This window comes from Saccoglossus kowalevskii, chromosome 5, assembly GCF_978046115.1.
Source record: "Saccoglossus kowalevskii chromosome 5, keSacKowa6.1, whole genome shotgun sequence".
NCBI classification, from domain to species: Eukaryota; Metazoa; Hemichordata; class Enteropneusta; family Harrimaniidae; genus Saccoglossus; species Saccoglossus kowalevskii.
The window spans coordinates 42389821-42408283 of record NC_140645.1 but is presented as its reverse complement, the minus strand read 5'-3'; the positions used below and the strand labels follow the sequence as shown (position 1 = coordinate 42408283).

At 34.6% G+C, this 18463-nt stretch overlaps 1 protein-coding gene across 1 annotated transcript in view; it reads right to left on the bottom strand.

The window, feature by feature from the left end:
* Positions 1-3132, bottom strand: part of LOC100374391 (cadherin EGF LAG seven-pass G-type receptor 2-like) — a 71337-nt gene extending 68205 nt beyond the window's left edge. The window contains exon 1 of the mRNA XM_085499018.1: positions 2993-3132. The gene's annotated coding sequence lies outside the window, so the exon portion shown is untranslated. The remainder of the gene's footprint in view (positions 1-2992) is intronic.
* Positions 3133-18463: the final 15331 nt, after the last annotated feature.

Here is an 18463-nt window from a genome sequence, read left to right as displayed (position 1 = left end):
CCTTCTGTCTTAGGAGACGATGGGTTTGTGCCCAGTGAGTCATTCGCTCAGTCTTGTTGAGAGCAGCGGCGGACGTGACACTAGGAACACTATTATCACCTAAATTTAATAACGCGGAGTCACTATGATATAATGTATCGTGAATATGGTTCTCTTCTTAGCCTGAAATATGACATCCTGTCTCAACATGCTTTGGTAAAGGGTTAATAGGCCAGGTACGGTACACGTTGTCGCAAAACAGCAGCATTTCGTAAAGAAGGTTTAGGCTTTTAGTAAAGCCACTGTAAATATTTTACTAGAAATAAGGTTTTAAAAATACATCTCACTGTAGTTCATAATCACTTGGAGTGTTCGTTGACTTTTTTGAAATCCGTAGAAAAATATGTTAAAGGTATAAGTAATCAAACAAAGAAAATAGGTGTTTACGTTTTAGGTGTCAAATTCAATATATATTCACTAAATACGTTGAAATTTGTAAATAAATATTAATAAAAAAATATATTTCACCTGTCAGTATCTGATCCTTATTTTTAAACATAAATGCATTCATTCAAACATTGATTAGTCTTAGCTGTTTTCAGTAATCAAAGTATAAAACTAGTTGTTCATACCACGTGATCTATCTGTCTACGATAAAACTGTCAGACTATGTTCATCATAAATAATTCATTAGGTTAAAATATTGTTTACACCTAATTTTATTCGTGTATTATGTGTTTGCCCGCTGTAATATCATTGTTCAATGCGTTTGCGGAATAAATAAATAAATAAATAAATAAATAAATAAATAAATAAATAAATAAATAAATAAATAAATAAATAAATAAATAAATAAATAAATAAATAAATAAATAAATAAATAAATAAATAAATAAATAAATAAATAAATAAATAAATAAATAAATAAAAATGTATAGTTCCATGTCACTGGGTGTAGATAATAAAGGTTCATATCTGAAAAGCATCCATGCCTAACAATTTCATAATTATTTATTCATAAGTGTAGGGTTATTCAGGTATTGATCATGATTTATTCTCATAATATATTCTCAATGATAACCGTGTCAAGGTTCCCTCCCGAAATATAATCGACTGGTCCATATCTCAAGGGCAACTCTTCGTAATAATTCGTAATTCATATATATCATTTTGAATAATTTTGCAAAATTCCGTGCCAGTTGGATATAGATCTCTCCACGGGCAGCCAATCCTAAAACAATGACAATTTGTCTATTTTGAGATATTCTGCTCCTAAACAATGTACCTTCACTTCTCCAATGGAGAATTACCTTCCCAAAAAGCATGTTTCCATGGCAACCTGATCTCTTCCGAAATACGTTCGGTTTGTCACTGTTCCAAGGGCAGACTCACTGAAAACGTCAAGAAAATTAGTCTATAAAAATATCCCCTAGATGCCAGCTAGTCAAAAATGTCTCTTTAGTTCAGAGTTTTGTATTCGTTTATACGTCCAGTATTTCTGAAGTTCTTGGTCAATGACCTGAATCACCGTAATTCAAGTAAACAATAACCCCTAAATCACGTGACTGTATGGATGGCTTCGACACGAGAAGCAACCAAAATTGTATGTTTTGGTTGGACATGCTATTCCAAGTACGGTTCACTTAAAAACGTCCCTGATACTGTTTTATGACTGTCATGAGCTGAGATTCCTACAGTAACGTGAAGGTGCAAAATATTATGTAAATAGCAACTACGGAATTCGCAGTCATGTGATCAACTCGCAAATTTCTTGTAGGGACTCTGAAACAAACAAGCGCCGACAAAAACAAAATCCCTATGGCTAAGGTAATCATGATTATTTTTAAATAGTAACAATGTATTTAGGTAATAACACTTTGGGGGTATTTTATATTGAAAGATACAAAATAATATCATTACATTGTCGGTGAATGTTTATGTGTTGTTACTATGACAAATTTGTACAAATTAAATTATTTAAATTTTACGGAGTAGTTAACACAATTTCATGAAATATGATGTTGAATACCAACAATTCGCTTTATTTCGACACGCATTTGAAACATCATTCAAGATGCAAACTCAATGTTGTCCCCTTTTGGTAGCTCCAACTAAATGTATAAATATATACTAAAATTATCTACTTGACATTATGTCCACGTAGTACGTCTAATAACATTATCCGTGGTATACAGTGCCTGGATGAGTTTCGACACACCAAAAACATAGCACCTTGCACCTATAGATATCAAAACATAAGGCCTAGCCATGTTATCTTGTTTGATGAGCCATTAACGCATTAGCTTTTCTCCGCATAGCCTTGACTGCCTACATCGTTGATGTCGCTACGATTTCATGCATTAGAACCGCTATTACGTCGTAAGCTAGAAACTATGTGATGAATCGAGAGATAATTAGTGTGTCTTGTTGTCACTAGATTATATCATATGTATTTCTTTTATTTCTAGTGTCTGATTGTATCATGACAAATATCATTACAAAGAAATATAATAATTCCACCTCCACGTTACATTATACGGCTCCCATGACGACACACTGACATCAAATCGTGTCAACAATGTGCATTGATTAACATCCATTCAACTATGTCTTTATTGTTATGTACTATCATATGAACGTATAAGCTAATTTATGCACGCGTGAACTGTGTTTTATTTTAAGTGCAGTATGCGGACTATAATAGAGATCCAAGTTTCAATAGCCGATAATTAAAACTAGATTCTATTTCGATGAATTTAACTAACTACAGTGTTGCACAATTCATTATATGGAATATAAGGTTCGCTATATTTTCTTCTGAATTACCCAGGCCTACTAATTCATACAAATTTGAGCTCTAACTTGTAAGACAGTGGATAGGTGAAACGTCTGAAAATACATGAAATGGAGTTCCGTGGGACAGGGCATCATACAGGTAATTGCAACACATGTTTCCGAGAAATGTCGTCCATCATCGTCGGCCAGTCCTCCCGCAAAAAATAATCTGCCTTACCTGTTTTATTAATTTCAGGTGGTGTCTACAAACTCTGCTCCTGTCGCCGCTACCAATCGGTAAATCCATACATGTGCGCCAGTAGGTTATTGTGCCGCTGGAGTGTGTTATGCTGTGGTAACACGTCTGCTACTTTGACAGAGAAATGAGATGTCAACTGCGCTAACACAGTGCACGCTCATAACCGTTAATGAGTGACGTCAGTAGTATTCTAATGAGCACAGAATAGCCAATCACTGCTCGGCTCACTGATATGAGAGGCTTCAAGGATCGCCGCTCGACATGCTGCATAGGCTCGTGAAAACAGCTTTTATTTGTCGTTAGAAGACAGTGATCGTTAGTTCCCTTTGCCTGAAGCTGCCGTCTTTCTAATTTCGGCTTTCAGAAATTATCAGGCTAAACAACATTTGATTTTCGCGGTTTCTGTATTTTATACACTCAAAAATCCTACTTCAAGAGCCAGAAATATATGAGGTCATCATCGCACACGATTTGTAAAACAGAACCATTGGCCTGAAACTGTACAAAATGGATATACACATCAACATTGCAGTACGTATATGTGGTTCCAGTTTCCATGTAGGTATGCGTGGATCGACTTCCACCTTCCAGGGCCCCACTGTGTGAAACCATTTTTCATGTGCATCGTAGTCATAGCAACTGCGAGGACGCCATCGTACTGTCAATCCATTATCTCAGGAGATTTAAAACCGCTGTGAAGGGTCTTTCTACAAACAAATGCACTGTCACACAAACACATTCCATGGTAATTATAGTTATCGTCCCGTGATTACTGAATAAAGATAACGTTCAGCTGTTCAAATGGAATAGTTTGAGGCACAATCTATATTTGTGATGAAATAAGTAAAAACATCTTAGTTAATTAAAAATATCAATGTGTGCGAAGCCTATGCGTATGATAACTAATATCATGACGGTGTATAATTTGGTAGTTACCACCCAACAAACGATCGACAACATAAACGATGCAATAAAATAATGTACACTACAACCATCTCACCGATCGCATATTAAAATTGATTCGGCGTTGATATTAAGTGCTCGTTTGTATTAATCCTCCTATACGATGGTATGACATCACAAAGCAACAAGTGATTGATATAGTGAGATGAAAAGCGACATCCAATAGACCTAAACTCGATATTCGCGAATCTAAACGTTCGTAGGTCAAATATTATTCTCATACAATTAAAATTTGTATTTTGTTATCATTGATCACACAATCAAATCGGGTATATTTTTATTCGTTGCAATATATTCTTAAAGTTCATCGTTTCTTGTGTACACATGTTTCCATAACATCGGAAACGCATCCATGACAACGCCGCCTGTGTTTGTCTTTAATCAATCCAAGTGATCCAAAGCCTTTGTAATTTTTGTTTCCATATAGAAGCGGTACAAAAAAAAAACGATTCCAATATTCATACATGTTAATATTTAATAATATATTTATATATTGTTGAAATGTGTGTTTTCTGCTACAAAGCTTATCACTGACTGAGCTACTAGGAATTATTTATGTTAGCAAGAAAGGGTAATTTCCAAGGTAAACCACTGCCATATGCTATATTAACAAATACCTCCGATATAATATACTGACAGCCAGGTCGCAAACACCACGGTAATATACTATGTACCAAACAAAGAAGAGTATAAGTTGAAAGGCTATTTTTCATACAAATTACATTCTAGTTATTTCTTATTGTCGTGTTATTCACAGTAACACACCAGTACTAATGTATGCATAAACACGTACATCGATTTTGTTTATAGATTTTGATTATGAATGATATTCTTTTCACTTCACTGTTCTGGTCTATCTTCTACACATTGTACATATAACACTTCAATTGGTCACTTAAAGTAAAGTATGTTGTTTTTATTGATTCATAATAATATATGTATGAGTTACTATACAATATATGCAAACAATTTGTTTTGTCATTTTAATATTAACAATATATAAATATATATATATATATATTGATTTAGTGTCAGTAGTATCAACAAGCGGTAATTGAAATAAGGAAAACTGAAAATGTAATGTTGAGTTGCAAATCTCAAATGAAATTGAAAAAAAACACGAGGACGCAGACAAATGTTAATTCATAGAAACATGGACTAAATTACATGAAATATTGAATATATGAAGACTTTCTCGTGATATGGTGGAGATATTTAGTTACATGGTGGAGCTATACATAGAATTTCATCAATAACATGTTTACGATCCATAGTGAATTTAACATACTGTTAACTCCAGTGTAATTTGTGTGATTTAATTCATGTGATCATGTCTACAAACCAGTAATTTGTTGAATTGATTTCCATTTTACTTTCTTGCATCACATAGAGTGTTTATAGAGTCACTTTTCACCACCATCACTTCCGGCACGTGTAGTCACAAGTCTTCGTCGCTTACCCCTAACAGCTGATCTGGAATATCAGTTTGCGTAAGGTTAAATTACCATATTAATAGATATTAACCATGATGCAATAGGCTTAGGAATATTTTTTTTTAAAAATCGAATTTCAAATGTAATTCCAATAGCATGCCCACATTTGAAAACATAATAAATGATCTAGTTTAATCTCCGAATTCAATCAGATATGCAAATGCAATTAAAAATAGAAATATACATTCAATTTACAGAGGGAATCACGACAGAAAACGAAATTGAGTAGAATAAATGTACAATCCACTGTCATAATATAGTGGGCACGAACTAGATAATGAACATCAAAATGAAATTGTGAGATATATATTTTATTCATGAATATATTGAGTGATATACACATCTAGTTAAGATGCTTATATATTTTAATAAGCTGCGCGGTAAACATAGTCTCAAATTCGTTACAGTAACCTTCCATATTCATCAACAGTTATCTCTCCGAAATGAACATTATTTGTTAAGACAACATGATTTGTGGGCAATGTTTTAACCCGAAATTATTTTCATTCTTGAATCATGTTAAATATATTTAATAGGTCAAACATGATTCGTTTTAAATCAGTCATTTTCAATGAGAAACGCTTACAATTTCTAACTCTCCTATCGTGATTTGACGATGCACCAGTTTTTCGGCTAACCAATCTAAAACAACATTTGACTAATAGAGTCAATAACTGCAATTCAAAATCACTTTCCATTCAGCGAAACAACTCGTATGTGTGTCCAACAATTTCCAAGTTCGAAAGCGGCATATGCATATTGATATCACATCCTATCAATTTCCGAATTTAATTTGTTTATGTGGAACAATAGTTAGAAAAAAATGCGACTCCTTAGCCCTATATTCGATTGTCTTTGTCTACGATGACAGACAATCAAGTATGACACGTAATTTGCATAACACTATCCCCGAACAAAATTTGGAACATCAAGAAAATCGGTCATACGTACACAATGGGAACAGTACAACAATAGAATGTATATAGCGATACGTACACAATGGGAACAGTACAACAATAGAATGTATAGAGCGATACGTACACAATGGGAACAGTACAACAATAGAATGTATATAACGAAACGTACACAATGGGAACAGTACAACAATAGAATGTATATAGCGATACGTACACAATGGGAAGAGTACAACAATAGAATGTATATAGCGATACGTACACAATGGGAAGAGTACAACAATAGAATGTATATAGCGATACGTACACAATGGGAAGAGTACAACAATAGAATGTATATAGCGATACGTATACAATGGGAAGAGTACAACAATAGAATGTATATAGCGATACGTACACAATGGGAAGAGTACAACAATCGAATGTATATAGCGATACGTATACAATGGGAAGAGTACAACAATAGAATGTATATAGCAATACGTACACAATGGGAAGAGTACAACAATAGAATGTATATAGCGATACGTACACAATGGGAACAGTACAACAATCGAATGTATATAGCGATACGTACACAATGGGAACAGTACAACAATATAATGTATATAGCGATACGTACACAATGGGAACAGTATAACAATAGAATGTATATAGCGATACGTACACAATGGGAACAGTACAACAATAGAATGTATATAGCGATACGTACATAATGGGAACAGTACAACAATAGAATGTATATAGCGATACGTACACAATGGGAACAGTACAACAATAGAATGTATATAGCGATACGTACACAATGGGAACAGTACAACAATAGAATGTATATAGCGATACGAACATAATGGGAACAGTACAACAATAGAATGTATATAGCGATACGTACACAATGGGAACAGTACAACAATAGAATGTATATAGCGATATGTACACAATGGGAACAGTACAACAATAGAATGTATATAGCGATACGTACACAATGGGAACAGTACAACAATATAATGTATATAGCGATACGTACACAATGGGAACAGTACAACAATCGAATGTATATAGCGATACGTACATAATGGGAACAGTACAACAATAGAATGTATATAGCGATACGTACACAATGGGAAGAGTACAACAATAGAATGTATATAGCGATACGTACATAATGGGAACAGTACAACAATAGAATGTATATAGCGATACGTACACAATGGGAAGAGTACAACAATAGAATGTATATAGCGATACGTACACAATGGGAACAATACAACAATCGAATGTATATAGCGATACGTACACAATGGGAACAGTACAACAATAGAATGTATATAGCAATACGTACACAATGGGAACAGTACAACAATAGAATGTATATAGCGATACGTACACAATGGGAACAATACAACAATCGAATGTATATAGCGATACGTACACAATGGGAACAATACAACAATCGAATGTATATAGCGATACGTACACAATGGGAACAGTACAACAATAGAATGTATATAGCGATACGTACACAATGGGAAGAGTACAACAATAGAATGTATATAGCGATACGTACACAATGGGAACAATACAACAATCGAATGTATATAGCGATACGTACACAATGGGAACAGTACAACAATAGAATGTATATAGCAATACGTACACAATGGGAACAGTACAACAATAGAATGTATATAGTGATACGTACATAATGGGAACAGTACAACAATAGAATGTATATAGCGATACGTACACAATGGGAACAATACAACAATAGAATGTATATAGCGATACGTACACAATGGGAACAGTACAACAATAGAATGTATATAGCGATACGTACAAAATGGGAACAGTACAACAATCGAATGTATATAGCGATACGTACACAATGGGAACAGTACAACAATCGAATGTATATAGCGATACGTACACAATGGGAACAGTACAACAATAGAATGTATATAGCGATACGTGCACAATGGGAACAGTACAACAATCGAATGTATATAGCGATACGTACACAATGGGAACAGTACAACAATAGAATGTATATAGCAATACGTACATAATGGGAACAGTACAACAATCGAATGTATATAGCGATACGTACACAATGGGAACAGTAAAACAATCGAATGTATATAGCGATACGTATACAATGGGAAGAGTACAACAATAGAATGTATATAGCGATACGTACACAATGGGAAGAGTACAACAATCGAATGTATATAGCGATACGTATACAATGGGAAGAGTACAACAATAGAATGTATATAGCAATACGTACACAATGGGAAGAGTACAACAATAGAATGTATATAGCGATACGTACACAATGGGAACAGTACAACAATAGAATGTATATAGCGATACGTACACAATGGGAACAGTACAACAATAGAATGTATATAGCGATATGTACACAATGGGAACAGTACAACAATAGAATGTATATAGCGATACGTACACAATGGGAACGGTACAACAATATAATGTATATAGCGATACGTACACAATGGGAACAGTACAACAATCGAATGTATATAGCGATACGTACATAATGGGAACAGTACAACAATAGAATGTATATAGCGATACGTACACAATGGGAAGAGTACAACAATAGAATGTATATAGCGATACGTACATAATGGGAACAGTACAACAATAGAATGTATATAGCGATACGTACACAATGGGAACAGTACAACAATAGAATGTATATAGCGATACGTACACAATGGGAAGAGTACAACAATAGAATGTATATAGCGATACGTACACAATGGGAACAATACAACAATCGAATGTATATAGCGATACGTACACAATGGGAACAGTACAACAATAGAATGTATATAGCAATACGTACACAATGGGAACAGTACAACAATAGAATGTATATAGTGATACGTACATAATGGGAACAGTACAACAATAGAATGTATATAGCGATACGTACACAATGGGAACAATACAACAATAGAATGTATATAGCGATACGTACACAATGGGAACAGTACAACAATAGAATGTATATAGCGATACGTACAAAATGGGAACAGTACAACAATCGAATGTATATAGCGATACGTACACAATAGGAACAGTACAACAATCGAATGTATATAGCGATACGTACACAATGGGAACAGTACAACAATAGAATGTATATAGCGATACGTGCACAATGGGAACAGTACAACAATCGAATGTATATAGCGATACGTACACAATGGGAACAGTACAACAATAGAATGTATATAGCAATACGTACATAATGGGAACAGTACAACAATCGAATGTATATAGCGATACGTACACAATGGGAACAGTAAAACAATCGAATGTATATAGCGATACGTACATAATGGGAACAGTACAACAATAGAATGTATATAGCAATACGTACACAATGGGAACAGTACAACAATAGAATGTATATAGCGATACGTACATAATGGGAACAGTACAACAATCGAATGTATATAGCGATACGTACACAATGGGAACAGTACAACAATCGAATGTATATAGCGATACGTACACAATGGGAACAGTACAACAATATAATGTATATAGCGATACGTACACAATGGGAACAGTACAACAATAGAATGTATATAGCGATACGTACACAATGGGAACAGTATAACAATAGAATGTATATAGCGATACGTACACAATGGGAACAGTACAACAATAGAATGTATATAGCGATACGTACATAATGGGAACAGTACAACAATAGAATGTATATAGCGATACGTACACAATGGGAACAGTACAACAATAGAATGTATATAGCGATACGTACACAATGGGAACAGTACAACAATAGAATGTATATAGCGATACGTACACAATGGGAACAGTATAACAATAGAATGTATATAGCGAATACCACGCAATAAAATGAACAAGTGCTTACGGTAACTATTAACCCGTAACGATAAGAACCAAAAGGTAAGATGTTGGGGGAGATTATAGTCAGGTTGCTATGGAATTTTGGATTGGTTCTTCACTTGCCCTTGAAACAAGAACTAATCGTCTAGAGTTTGGGTAGACTTGGGCTCGTTGTCATGGAAAGAAAATGTGCTTTACAACATGAAATAATAAAGATGAATCATTATGACTTTCTGTAGTTGTTTTTTCATAAAGACAGTTTATTAAAGGTAACTTAACCATGGCGATAGTGATTGGGGTTATTGTCCTATTCGATGGGTAAATAAACTATTCAAGACTTAATTTGCTCTTTCTTTATGAAAAGGAAATTGGAAGCTTATGTCAATACGATAAATGTCATAAAATATACAGTAATATAATTGGATAGAAATATTGCAGCTGTGGTGGGGTATACGTTATCTGAGTGCCTTTAACCTTTTATTTATTTATTTATTTATTTATTTATTTATTTATTTATTTATTTATTTATTTATTTATTTATTTATTTATTTATTTATTTATTTATTTATTTATTTATTTATTTATTTATTTATTTATTTATTTATTTATTTATTTATTTATTTATTTATTAGTTTGTTTGTTTGTTTGTTTGTTTGTTTGTTTGTTTGTTTGTTTGTTTGTTTGTTTGTTTGTTTGGTTGGTTGGTTGGTTGGTTGGTTATTTGTTAATTTATTTATTTATTTTTGTTCAGGGTGTTTAGAATTGATTAACAGTATACGTTCGGTATTTTCTATCAATTGCCATTGAATACTTAAACGATAAATACTCATTTTTCAAATTGTTAATTTTACTAGTCATATTTTAATAGCATACTATTTTAGTATGCAGAACACGTAAGTCAAAATGGCGTATAAATGCATTCAGGTAAGATTTTGATGTGATTTACGAGTATTGTATATTCCCAGCATTTTATTAAATCAATGTTACTTTGTAAACAAAGTCGAAAGGTCGCAACGTCGTAACGTGAACCGATCCTATAGTCCGTATTCATTTTTCTACTTTGTTTCATATTTTAATGTATTGTTATACTGTTGGTACTTCACGGCGAACTTAGGGTAGTCATTCGCAAGAGCCCTGCGTCTGATTAGTGAGCATGTGCGACGGATATTTCCACAACATTAACGATCAGTAAAATTCATGTCATTTTTAATGTAGAAAATTTAATATATGTTAAGTGATATTTCAAACGGTCAGACCATTTGGTGATGCTATTCAATCAGCATTGTGGAAAGTGACTCTGAAATTAAGGAGTCCTGGGAGTTGTGTTTAATTTAATTTAATTATTGCAAAATAATCACACACACTTTGTTTTCCCTGCTTATGGTAATTGTACGGGCTGACCCATTATAAAGTCGTAATTGTGTTCTGATACCAGAACAGTTCTGATGGTTTGTTCGATTTGAAATACGACAACCTAGAATACAGGATGCTTGTATTTAATATAATAACATTCTACATCAACATCATCTTGTATATTTTATTGAATAGTTGAATCGTTGAATGAACAGGAAATACGAAATGTTATTCGAAACTACATATTCTGTAGCCGACAAACATCTATGCAAATTGTAATGTTCATTTCATTGGCAGTAATTCGTTGCATGAGAACGGCGTTTACATGTCGTATCTGCAACAGCTTCGTCATACATTTCCATTTCCGTTGGTATATTTGAACACTAATTATTGTTTTTGAGTACATGTAAATATAAAATACGCCTAAAAATGAATATAATGATTAACAGAAACAATAAGACTGGATAGCAGAATATGTTCGATTAACATACACATATATTATGAGGGACTGTGTTATTTACTAGGGTAATCCACTGCGTAATCACTTATTGAGTAAGTGGGTGATCGTTTGTGTTAGAAACGTATACTAGAATCATTTGTTTTTCGATAAACAAAATACGAATTTGAAAATCAATAACCAAAGGAATGGGCAGTAAATATATCCTACATCTAAAGCCTATCCACATAAATTATGTAAATCAAATTTCAAAGCCAAAAGTGGTACCAGGTGTTTCGAATGAGTCAATGCATCCTGCTACGCCCCTGGCAGCATTTAATCAGTTCTTGATGCCATTTAGAATCCAGGCTCCACGCTATTGTCACCATACTAAATGTGACACTGTTGTATTTCATTCGTAAGATTACATATTCTTCAAGCCTGTCGAGTACTGTGGTTTGATTGCGCTTCAGTTTCTAATGTGGTTTCTTCGCTGTTGTCAACAATGTCATGCAGTCTTGTTTGCTAATTTTATTTACTTAGGTATATTTTTGTCGTCTATTATCAGTATCCTAATTCATACGTATCTGACATTTTATCCCGTTTATATAACATATTTGTTTCCTTTCTGATGCATGTTTATCTGAAAACGGTTCATGATATCAGGATGACAAAATATCACTGCTATAGGGCAATCAATGTTTCATTTGCCTTTTTATTTTATTATTTCATGCCCGCTAAAAACATTAAAACGATATAATATATTGTATATCCCAACCTGCTACATCGAACTCAGAGTAGTCCATACTGTCTCGCCGTTCATTCAATCAAATTGCGCAATATTGTAAATGTCGCGCAATATATCGTTTAGAAACATATAATGGACCTGCCAGCAAAAACACTCATCACTGGTACGAGCAAGAAACATTAATATTCCACAGGCGAAGTGTTTGTCAGCAGTGACCAGACTCGCAACACTTGAATAAATGTTAAAAGCGAGCCTTCCACTCGATATTTAATACGAAACCCGCCGTTAAAATTGCCTCAACGAGGCTTAAACTGGAATTGCAATTAAGTCAGTCCAAATTTCTAACAGCTCCTAGATCCGTGCGGATGAAAAATGCATTTCGAATAATGTCATCAAATCCATCAAAACAAACGGACCCATGTAGATGTATGTTTAAGTGACTGGGATAGCTTTTAACGACTTTGCCTCCCGTCTTGCAAATATTCGTTAATTGACTAAATCCTACTTAACAAAATCCACGTGTACAATCCTCATTATAATCACACTGAAAATATGAGTATATATTCACTGATGGGTGAAGAGTTTTCATGTTTATTTTGGGAATGTCTCCTAGTAATTGGAGCAAATCATATTAACAGGTTGCCGCCACGATTTGCGTTTCGTGACCAGAATATGATTGTATCAATAAGAAGCCCGCCTTGTTATCAGTTTGGGCAATTGGTAATTCAGACATTGAAGAAGCAAGTGATGTTGCATGACTCTTATCCAACGATTTAACACGTGACACTTTTCAGTGAATTGTACTGTTAGTGACGACTTCTAGGTGTAAGTAACGGTGGAAGAATATATTGCAACTTATTTTGAATCAGTGCCCTCCCGACTTCAACTGCGACTCCTACACATGCTAAATTTATAAAAAATAAACACTTCCAGAGAAGAGTGTGCCACAACCTTTTTACCAGTTTCCTGACATATACACACGGTCAGTGTAAATCAAGTATACATATTAAAATCTATTTGTATACTCGAATTTAAAAGTCGTTATTTCTACTATATTATATCTTGAACATTATTTATTTAGTTTTATGCCTGAACAAAAACAAAATAGCAGCATATACTAATTCTGTCAGTTTTATCATCGCTAAATGATCAAATCTGAAAAAGTAAGTATGCAGTTTCTGTCTCGTGACATTCAATTCTGGGAATTCAAGCGAAATTTGACAAACCAAAAACCCAGAATGATTATGCTGGCACAGGTTGTTAGCATGTTATGTATATTAACGACGCTCGTTTCTTTTTCATGAACGGCTAATTTCAACGACCAACGCAGAGTACAGCCATGGACATGCCGTTACCGTGTACTTAATGTTAGTGGAGATCGATAATTACATCTTTAGGGCTAAAAACGGACGCTGAAAAGACACTTCTCATCGTCAATCAGTCTATCGCACGCGTGTGGCCCTGCTATCCTACAATAACCGGACAGTTCTTGGCGACAATGCACGAACACACAAGATTGTATCATTTTTAAAATTTTGCTTCCTGCATTTTGTGGACAATAATAAAATTATGGAAAGTCGTACGTGACTCCGACATTTCAATGTAAATTTTATACAAAATTCATTGATGCCAAAAACCCGATAATAAAACAATGCAATTACCGATGCTTCCGTAACGTTTACTAACTTATCAATAAAGACATCCGATCGTTATATATAGAACACCGGGCAACTTTAATAGACTGGTAACAAGGGTCACACATCAGCATTATCAACAAATCTAGCTAACAGAAACAACTCATATAAGTCTGGCACCCTAATCTTCTCATACGTCTCGCTAAAAACCTCAACTCAGTTAATTAACTTCCGGTATTAACAGTTGGAAGTAATATTAACTTTCAATTTACTGCCGACTCCTTTTGAAATATGGTATCGCCCTCTTTGACAAACCGTTGCGTAACATTTTCTGTTTACTGAGCTATCCTATTTTCTGTGTCTACATTCGGTGATCACCTAATAAAGGTATGGAACAGGACAAATTTAAAGGAAAATCATCTATGTTGTTGTCATTATCACCAGACAGATAGATCTATGCCTAGCAAAGGAATGCCAACAAAATATCGCGTGATACACTGGTATAATATAATACACCACAAAAAGACGAAACACGGTGAATAAAAAACGCGAATTAATAATACTTCGCCACTGAAAACACAAGATTTGGTAATGTTGCTGGCAGTGCTATCTAGCCTCATTGAGTTTTAAATGAATAAAATGTGAACAGCACGCACGGTGTTGTGAACCTGGCATAGTAAAATGTAATTTAAATTTGCTCCACGGATTATAACAGTACTTGGTGTGTAAATATTACATTAGAGGACAGAATGACGTGTACTTTGCGGGTCAGGCGAAGCGTGCAATACACGCCATCAATTTGTTATTTATCACCATGTCTCATTTCGATGGCCGCGCTGAATAATTTCACGTGATTCAATGAAAGTAAAGGCGGCAACTAATTAACGCAGACACAAAAATCAAGACAGGGTCAGCTCTGCAGTCGGTCACGTAGAACCTTTAACGGGCATGCGTGACAATCGTTCCTACAGTCAGCAGTACATGAAACGGCCATGCTATTCTGTCCTGGGTTGTGTATCGTTTCATACGAGCGGTTGTAATACATTTTAATGAAATATATGACAATGTTATGTTCTTCTCTGTAAAAACACACTCCAGAAAAATAGGCTACTGTGATTTGCCTTATGATTCTGGCTATTTATATTATAGGAAATAGTTACAGCTGTGTTTCTTACGCTTTCGCGTTATTGACACCATAGTAACCATTGAAAAAATTTGCATTGCATTGTAAAATTTTAAAACGGGAGGGTCGTCACCTGCGCACGCGAGTCCCAAGCGATGACAACAACACACGCAAAAATCGCAAAGGTTCATGGGTAGACACTTATTTGTAAACAGTGACACGCTATGGCCATTTGACGCATGCGCAGATGACTGCTCCCCCGATTTAAGAACAAATCCAACAACAGAGTCGTATATACTTGGAATCCATGTTTTATTCAGTGCTGTGGGTTTGAGAATATGAATTGTGTTCAATGATTTATGTCGTACTACTAGGGATTGGAGATTGTGCCACGACAACGTGAACAAACTACGGAAATTGAACCTTCAGTCGGTTACTCATGGATACTGCTAACCAGTTTAGGTTCAACTTGATTAATTGTCTCATAAAAGAAGTTTTTGATACTTTTTGAATAGATTGATTTTTGAATAGATGGTCATTGCTATGCAAGGCCATATATGGGAATACACGATTTAAAGAAAAGTGCAAAACAAATCACCGTCATGGTATCTCAAAATTGCGTTCGGTTGCATATTGTGATCATATGCAGTAATAAGATAAATACTTGCAGCTATCATGAATTATTAAGACATTCAAAAACATACATGCTAAAAATGTCCAAGTTTGCATTTGTTTTTTCGACTACAACACGAATGTTGTGATGTTGTGTCAAAATCAATAATTATGTAACTATTCTAAAACAAATACAAAATGTTATAAAAAGTCATCTCTGTTTATTCGATATAATGTCCGCAACGATCTTAGCTGAGCGATTCTCTTTGATATATGAAGCTCTGCGCATGGTCGTTATTTTTGTCTGACTGTACTTCAACGCGTAAATCGAACTAATAAGACATATATACACCCCGGGACATACGGAATGATTTAGAAAACATGTTTCCATGTTATTCATCAATCAATATATCCGTTTAGTCTATCAGTATAAAGAGTTAGTCTGTTGTAACTGAAAGCGTTGGCACTGTGTAACATAAATGCATACATACAAACATGGGGCTTACCAGGAACATCGACCATGTGGGCAGATAGAGGTGTTAATAGCATCGGTTCCCGGAGGCCATGGCGTATGTACGATAATCACTCATGGTCTATGTAACCGTGATATTTTGAACAGTGGACGCGATGATTGATACAAGATTTTTGAGGCAAAAACAATTCTCATGGTTCTCTCGCTCTTAATGAGATCTCGATAGCCATATCCATATGCCGTGATTTGCGGTATTTTACGAGGTATTTTAATCCTACCATATTAGGAAATGTGAATTCCAATAATAAAAACAAACACGGCTGTCACCATGTTTAACCGGATTCAACACAAAGAAGTACGCTGATTCTGTTCTAAACATTTTGAATTTCGGCATTCCCATGGTGTATCTTTGAAATGAAAAGGAGTATAATAATAAGGTTATTACGAGGATACCTCAAAGTTTGCACTTAGACAGTACGCCGTGCAACGACCTCCGCTGCATGTCGGTCAATACTCCCACTGTACTGTCTTCGTGCATATTTTGAGGCTGTATATTGTAATGTGTCCACCAGATACCTGCCTTGGTCTTCTAATTACAGAAAAAAAACGTTATTTTTTAAATATTTTACTCGTGTCCTATTATCAAGCTTCGTCCGTGTACGTCTAGAAAAACCCTAAAAGTTGTATATATCGGTAATGTATTATGGAAAGGTGTTGTCGCTGCTGTGTACGGGTGCAACATACATGTTTGTACGTCATTGGCGATGACGGAACTGTCCCATATCAGAAATCAATCTGGATTATCGTAGTCCATCATGACAGTAACACATCTGTTAGAAGCTATGCATCGTCAATACTTAGGCTTCTTTCAGATATGTATCGCCAATTAATCAGCACAACCAGATTTATTTGTGTCTGACACATTATATATACCTATAGATAGATAGATATATAGATTTATATGTTCATATTTTCAATTCATTTATTTGTTGACGATGTATGTGGTGCACGATACGATACATTACAAACATAAACGTATTCATCAAATTAAATGCTTGAGTATGGATCTACCTGAAGTGAATCACGTGTGATATTGACACTAATTTATAAAATATGTCGCGCCTCAAAAAATCCTTACATAGATGAAAGTCATCTGCACTGTTACCCATGTTTTTCCGTATACTTAAGTATATACTAGTATGTAAGCAAATTTGTTGTGAGAATCCGAGTGTCTTTCTATGCGTTCTGCAACATTGTAATGTGCCCATCAAATCGCCCACTCCAGTAATGGGCTTTGAAAATGAAATACTCGCTTAGTGAAATAATATAATAATTATTATATGTCTGAAATATCCGCGTGGAAAACAAATCATTCGCCTGATTTAACTTTTGTCTCCAAGGCAACCGTTGCGATTTTATCCAGTTTTCCGAAGCCACAACTATGGAGATTTAAATGTTAATAATCTAACCTGACAGCCGTTGTACAGTCAAGTGCTTTACATCTAATTTACGGTCAATTGCTGTGTAGAGACATATTTGTATCATGTTTATAATTTCGTTCGAATATAGTTATGTGTAGTTCCATTTCATTTAGTCTCAGTCTGATGTCGTTAACGATACTACGGCAATACGTTCACATAATAAATGTGGCTCTATCCTCTATCCTTTAACAACAAGGGCAACATTTATTCCACAATCTGTGCTGATAGAATTGTATTTATGACGTCAACTGTACGTATGTGACATCACGTCGGTGGTGGTTCGGAGTTATATTAATAATGCATATATATATATTA